Source organism: Phacochoerus africanus, chromosome 15, assembly GCF_016906955.1.
Source record: "Phacochoerus africanus isolate WHEZ1 chromosome 15, ROS_Pafr_v1, whole genome shotgun sequence".
Classification (NCBI taxonomy): Eukaryota; Metazoa; Chordata; class Mammalia; order Artiodactyla; family Suidae; genus Phacochoerus; species Phacochoerus africanus.
Window position 1 is genome coordinate 125,640,220 of NC_062558.1, and position 6,996 is coordinate 125,647,215.

Genomic DNA, 6,996 nt, shown 5'->3' on the forward strand with positions numbered 1-6,996 from the left:
AGCTAAAAAAAGTTTTCACTGCTACTGCTGCTTTAGTCTTCTTCTTTTTTTTTTTTTTTTTTTTGGTCTTTTTGCCATTTCTAAGGCTGCTCCTGCGGCATATGGAGGGTCCCAGGCTAGGGGTTGAATCGGAGCTGTAGCCGCAGGCCTACGCCAGAGCCACAGCAACTCGGGATCCGAGCCGTGTCTGTGGCCTACACCACAGCTCACGGCAATGCCGGATCCTTAACCCACTGAGCAAGTCCAGGGATCGAACCCGCAACCTCATGGTTCCTAGTCGGATTCGTTAACCACTGCGCCACGACAGGAACTCCACTACTGCTTTAGTCTTAACCTGACACCTAATGTCCTCCTCAGTCAAACTCTAGGTGACTTTCCAGCCTAATTTACAACTAGCTAGCGACAGACAACCCACTTTTTACCCAAACAGACTACTAGTTTCTCCTGTGGAAATCAAATCGTCCACCACTCCTCCAAGCCTTCACTCCACCACTGCCTTTCCTGGACCATTCTGCACTCATCTTCCCATGTTGAATTCTATGCCTAAATTTTAAATGCTAGCTCAAATTTCAAGTTTTCCTTTTTCTGAAAGTCTATAAACTTGATTTCATAAATCTTTTTGGCATGTATTACAATACTTACTTGATTTTGTTATTTGTATTCACACCCTATATGCCCTTACGTGACCTCAAAGAGTTTTAGACTCCTTGAAGGCAAAAGCAATGCTCTAAACAACTTCCTATCTTCTGTAGTAGCTGACATAGTACCTTATCTATAGAAAGCAAGGGGGAGACGTTTGTTCCATGGACAAATCTGTTTCCCCATGGTCTTGCCCTGAACGGTCCTGTCAAAAAGAAAAAAAAAAAAAATTGTATAGTCAGGTTTCTATGTGTATTCATGTAAAGGAGATCAAGAGAAAAGAAACGGTGGAACTGTGAAAATGAGGGGCAAATAAAAATAACCATAATTTCTTAATTATTCAGTAATATCCAAGAAGGTAAACTGTGCAAGTCATAGTCTTTCTTCACTCTTTGTATTCAGTTCACTTTTTTTGCAGCTTAATTTTGACGAATTCACACAGGAGACATTAACTCATTAAAGTTTTCAGTATCCCTGGAGGTCAGAAGGGCTGCTATGTTCACTCTGTAGATGGGGAAACTCAGATCATCAGTGACTTAAACAAGGACGCATGGCATAGAAATGAGGCATAAACCTCCAGGTACCGTTTATAGGATTTGGATTCCCAGCTTGCAACTCTTCACCTTTTGTCTCTCTCCCCAAAGTTAAGATCTTTTGGAGGGACATAGGAAAATCATGTTTGTTTCCCACCATCGTGAGTATTATAACAGCTCTTTCAAAGCCCCCTTGATACATTCAGTAGCATCAACATTCAAGAACATTCAGTCTTCTTTGGTACTTGCTGATTGATAGCATAATGTACACACAGAGGTGCCCCTTTAACACAGAAAGCCCACAGCACTGTACTCAGCAGATCCCACCAAAAACCCATGGGGGCAGGTGGCATGAATAGCAAGGTACCACCAGGCTAATGTTAAGTGCTCAGGAGGTGCACATTTTCCTTTAATCCCTTTTTGTTGGCTTCCTCATTTTGCCTGTGGAGGAGTGGCTGTTGCATCCGTGTTCTATCCATGTAATGTTGAACCGTGAGCATCACTTGGTTTTTGCCAAGCAGAACTTACAGCTGATGACAAGCTGTTGCTGAGAAAATGAAAAATTTTCTGAATTCAGTTCTGCGTGGAAACAGTTGACCAATTGCCATTGCTGTAATACGGCTCTTTTGCTTTTGGTTGATTTTGAGTAATAGCTTCACTTCTGCAGAAAGGAGATTTTATTTGAAGTCCATTCAGAGATTTGGTTCAACAAACCAGACTACAGGTCTCAGAAAATCTTTTTTGAACCTTCCAATAATAGACTTTCTCATCTGTTATTCCTGGAACACTTTATCCTTCACAGCCGAGCATATGGATGGCTTTGTTGTTCACTGTGTTCTGTTTGCCTTTATGACCTACCTTTTCAGTACAAATAGAATAAAATCTTTTTCATGTTTGCATTAATTGCTTGAATTCCCACTTTCCCTCATCAGCAGGAAGTCCAGTATCTTCTTGAGAACTTCCTTTTCTCAATCCAGGAACTTACTTGGTCTGTAAGTTCTCGGTCTTATTTCTAAATAATAACGGGGGAAACAAATTATAGCTGTTGTCATCAGATCCGTCTCCTTTTTCAAAACCAGTCCTATGTAGACCTGTGGACCCTTGTCCACTGGAGAGTGGTACACTAGCCAGGCTAGGTTCCTGTGCAGGTGGCAGTCGTGCCCCAGGTTTAACTTAAAAGTTACAGCAGGCATGATATCAAAATATTTGGTAAGGCACAAGTACTAAATAATCAAACTTGAATGATTGGTAGAGCGGTAGAGAATAACAACTGGTTATTAGTCCTGGGTAACCGTTCTTTTCAGTTCCCTGCACATGCCAGCCCCTTTTCCCCCAAGAAACCCCCTCCATGCTGAAGTGGCTGAACCTGGAGGAGCTGCCAGCCTGGACCACCTGCTATATCAGAACCAGCCCACCTCCAGAGCTGTGAAAGAGCTGAATTACCATTCTTGGCAACTTCTTTCTTCAAGGTATTTTATTTCAGGGATATTTTTACTTTGATCAACCACAGGGATTATTTAGGATCTTGGGAAGCAGAAGTGAAGTTCCTTTACTTCTAGAATGTCCCTGTGTTAGTGTCCAAGGACTGCCTTAACAAGGTACCACAAATCAGGTAGCTTAAAACAACTGACATTTATTCTCCAACAGTTCTGGAGGCCAGAAGTCCAAAGTCAAGGTGTGGGTAGGGCCATCCTCCCTCTCAAACCTGTAGAGAATCCTTCATAGCTTCTGGTGATTTGCTGGCGTATCTTGGAATGTCTTGGCTTGTAGCACCTTAATCTCTTGTCTTCGGTATCTCATGGTGTTCTCCCCTCCTGTGTCTGTTTCTGTGTCTCTCCTAAACTCCTTGTAAAAACAACAGTCGTATTGGATTAAGGGCCCACCTTACCCCTGTAGGACCTCATTTCAACTCAGTCTATCTTCAGTGACCCAGTTAGGACTTCAGTGTATCTTTTGGAGTGACACAGCTCAGCCCGTAACAGCTCCTGTACTCTTGCAAATACATGTACCTTCCCTTCCCAAAGTTCTTAGAGCTGGAAGCAGTTTATACCAAGAGGCAAATACCATGTTATGTAAGCCTACTGTAGTCCCTGCTTGCCCTCACTTTCATACACCACAGAACCACCCAGGAAACTCAATATTAAGACAAAGAAGCTCCTCTCCAAGGAGACTTTCTCCTGCTGCCTGAACAGAGGATTTCTCATGAGAGAAAACAAAGAAAGTAAACTTTATCCCAACATGTATCACATTAAACTTGGTTGATCTCAAGAAATTAGCTACATGAATGCAAGGACTTTATGCTCTCCTACCAAGTGGGAGCTTTTCTCTGCTTTCCTGCCCCGAAAAAATCTAGGGAAATTGTCAGAACTCTTGTTTTTAATTAAGAAAATTAAGATTCAGAGATCACTCAGATAATAAGTGACAGAACTGTGATTAAGAATATTCACATTTTCATAGCTCTGAATATCAGACCAAGCGGAATTCCACCCAACTTTTCGAAAACGCAGCCAAAGAGCCTTAACTTTGAAGGCAATATTTTTTTGCCTTCCGTTGATGGATCATTGATCTAGGAAAGTGAGGTTAGCATGAGATCATGAAAAGGTTTAAAAGGCAGAGAAGTTTAGATCTTATTTAGCAGGCAGTGAAGACTTTTTTTTTTTTTGCCAAGGTGTGCAGTGGCTTAGTCTGGTATCTCAGTCCCAGACCAGAGATTGAAGCCAAGACTCACAGTGGTGCAAGCTCCAAGTCCTAACCACTAGACCACCAGGGAACTCCCAATGAAGAGGGTTTTTTTAAATTTAAAAAAAAATTTTTTTTTCATTTTTGGCCACTCTGAAGCATATGGAGTTTCCTAGGCCAGTGATCAGATCTAAGCCACAATTAGGATCTACACCACAGCCATGGCAACACTGGATCCTTTAACCCACTGTGCTGGGCTGGGGATCAAACCTGTGTCCTGGCACTGCAGAGGTGCCACTGATGCCAAATTGCCACAGCAAAAAGTCTGAAATTTTTTTTATAAAGGAGAATGACATGATCAGAATTGAATTCTTGGAAGATTAATCTATAGGGTATATTCAAGTGTGATAGAGGAGAATCAGAGGCCCATTAGAAAACCAGTAGGAAATTTTAGGAAAGAGAAAATACAGGATGTCGCAAGGACATTAGCAGAAGTCAAAGATGGTTCTAAGGTGTGAACCTTTAGGAGCGAGTGCTTCTTCTTCTTCTTCTTTATTTATTTATTTATTTATTTTTGTCTCGGCACATGGAGGTTCCCAGGCTAGGGGTTGAATTGGAGCTGTAGCTGCCGGCCCACACCACAACCACAGCAACGCCAGATCTGAGCTGCGTCTGTGACTCACACCACAGCTCATGGAAGTGGCGGATCCTTAACCCACTGAGCAAGGCCAGGGATCAAACATGTGTCCTTATGGATATTAGTCAGATTCGTTTCCTCTGAGCCGTGACTGGAAACTCTCTAGGAGACAGTGCTTCTTAAAAAATAGGAAACACAAAAGTGACTGCTCTGGGAGAGAAGGTGAATTCAACACTTGGATATAGAGCATGACATCCTGATTATGCATTCTAAAGAGATGTCCCATTAAAAGTATACGTCTTTTGTTGCCGTAGGCTGTGGTGTAGGTCGAAGACTTGGCTCAAGTCTGGTGTTGATGTGGCTCTGGTTGGACCCTTAGCCTGGGAACTTCCATATGCTGTGGGCGTGGCCCTAAAAAGAAAAAAATAAAGTCTTTTAAAATGAGGGGATAGAGATTCTAATTTTGGTCTTTGTTTTTTAGGCAGATCTGACAGCTCATGTCCAAATGGCACATACACCCTTGGCGGTATGCTGGGATCTCTTCATTCACCATGTAGCAGTTCACCAAGTACCATGTGCCGTGCTCTGTGTTAGGGGCTGGGGGATGTGGAAATGACTGATACAGTCGTAGGTCTCAGCGTTGAATAGATGACCTCGTAGAATGAGGGCCTTGATAGAGATGAAGCGTGGGAGCCACGAAGATGCATAGAAGGTGGTGGGACAAGGCTGTCCAGACAGGTTTCCAGGGAGGCAACCCTGGGCTAGATTGTAAAGGGGGGGCTCAGGGCTGTGTTGAGGGAGAAGTGGGTAGAGGATGTCCGCACTCAAGGTCATAGCAAGAGCAGAGAGAGGGAGGGGGTGGTACCCAGGAAACTGCCCAGGGGCCAGTGAGGGATTTGCAAGATGGAAAGGCCAAAGATGAAGACTGGGCCACAGTGAGAACACACAGGGCTCCAGAGTGAGGAAGTGGGAGTCCAGGAGGGAGGAGAGAGGATCAAAAATAGGATTTCAATCTTAGAGAACATAAAGTTTTCATGCTTATAGGAACCATCAAAGACCAGTCTCCTTCAGCCACCTCAATTTACAAAGAAATAAAGCCCAGAAAGCTTAGCTGGTTTGCTCAAGGGCACACAGATAAACTAGGACTAAAGATTAATGTCCCAGCTTCTGTCTCCTGAGTGAAGAAAACTAAGACCCGGCAAAGGAGAGTGACTCGCTCCAGTCACCTAATCTACTGGGTTCCTAGCCTGGTGCTCTTTCCTCCACCCCACAGGTCACCGCTGTAGACTGAAAGTGCCCTCCAGAAAATCCGTATGTTGAAAGCAAATCCTCGGTGTGCTGGCACCTGGGGGTGGGGCCTTTGGGAGTGATGAGGTCAGAGGGCACAGCCCTTGTTAGTGGGATTGGTGCCCTTACGAGCAAGACCCTAGAGCACTCCCTCACCCCTTTCCGCCCCAGGAGGACCCAATGAAAAGACAGTTTATGAACCAGGGAATGGAGCAGACACCAAATCTACAGGCGCCTTGATCTTAGACGTCTCAGCCTCCAGAACTGTGCGAAATAAATTTTCTGTTCTTATAAGCCGCCTAGTCTACAGTATTCTGTCATAGGAGCGCAAACAGAATAACGTAATCACAGAGGTGAAGCAGCTCTGAGAAATCATGAGAACAGCGCCACAGCCGTGTCTGTGATGTGACTGACAGGAGGCCAAGATAAAGGTGCTGAACAGTGAAGAGTCTGACGAACTGTGAGTCCAGGGTGTAGGGGACATGATTAGCCATGATGCTGGAAAGTCTTCCAGAATAAGAGCAGAGAAAAAGACCAGGCACGAGGCTCTAGAATCATCCAGGAAGATGAGATAGGGTTCCAGAGGCCAAAGAGAATGGGGAAAGGGTGGGATATGCAGACCATGAGGGCTGCCTAAGTAAGAGCAGTCGTAATTGCAAAACAGAGGTGGAAGGAGAGCTTGAAAGGGGTGGTGGGAAGCTGGGCCCTCTCATGTCTCCCAAAGAGATACTGGCAAAATGGCCATAGAGAGGACCGAGGAATTGCAGACAGGGAGAAGGTAGAGTTTCTCAGGACACAGAGTTTGAGATTAGAGGCTCTAACTAGGAGAGCATGGGGAAAGGTGCCACTGAGCCCAAGAGGAATGAGAATATGGCTGGAGGTGCCGGGGGCTGAGGTTCGAGGATAGGTGGGTGCTTTCCCAAATGCAGAGTAGGGGAGGGCCGGATTTGGGGAGGCCTTGGATGCCTGTGCTTATGATGAGTGTGACGAGATTCTTATGTGTCAGTTACTGGGCTAAGAGCCTGAGACACTTGTCTGTTAACCCTCGCCAGATCCCTCTGAGACACGTAGAGTTGCCCTCATTTCTCAGATGAGGAAATTGAAGCACAGAGAAGTTAAATAACTTACCCAATGTCCCATAGCTTGTGAGTGGTAAAGCCAGGATTTGAATTCCGTCGGATTCCAGAGTCCAAGCTTGTGACAGCTATGCTTTGCATCCTC

The 6,996-nt window shown here is 44.7% G+C and overlaps 1 long non-coding RNA gene across 1 annotated transcript; it reads left to right on the plus strand.

Moving 5' to 3' along the window:
- The first annotated feature begins 271 nt into the window (after window positions 1–271).
- LOC125116685 (uncharacterized) lies at window positions 272–6,069 on the plus strand. Its single transcript, XR_007132403.1, has 2 exons — window positions 272–2,641; window positions 4,970–6,069. It is a non-coding gene; the product is annotated as an uncharacterized LOC125116685 (long non-coding RNA).
- The last annotated feature ends 927 nt before the right edge of the window (window positions 6,070–6,996 follow it).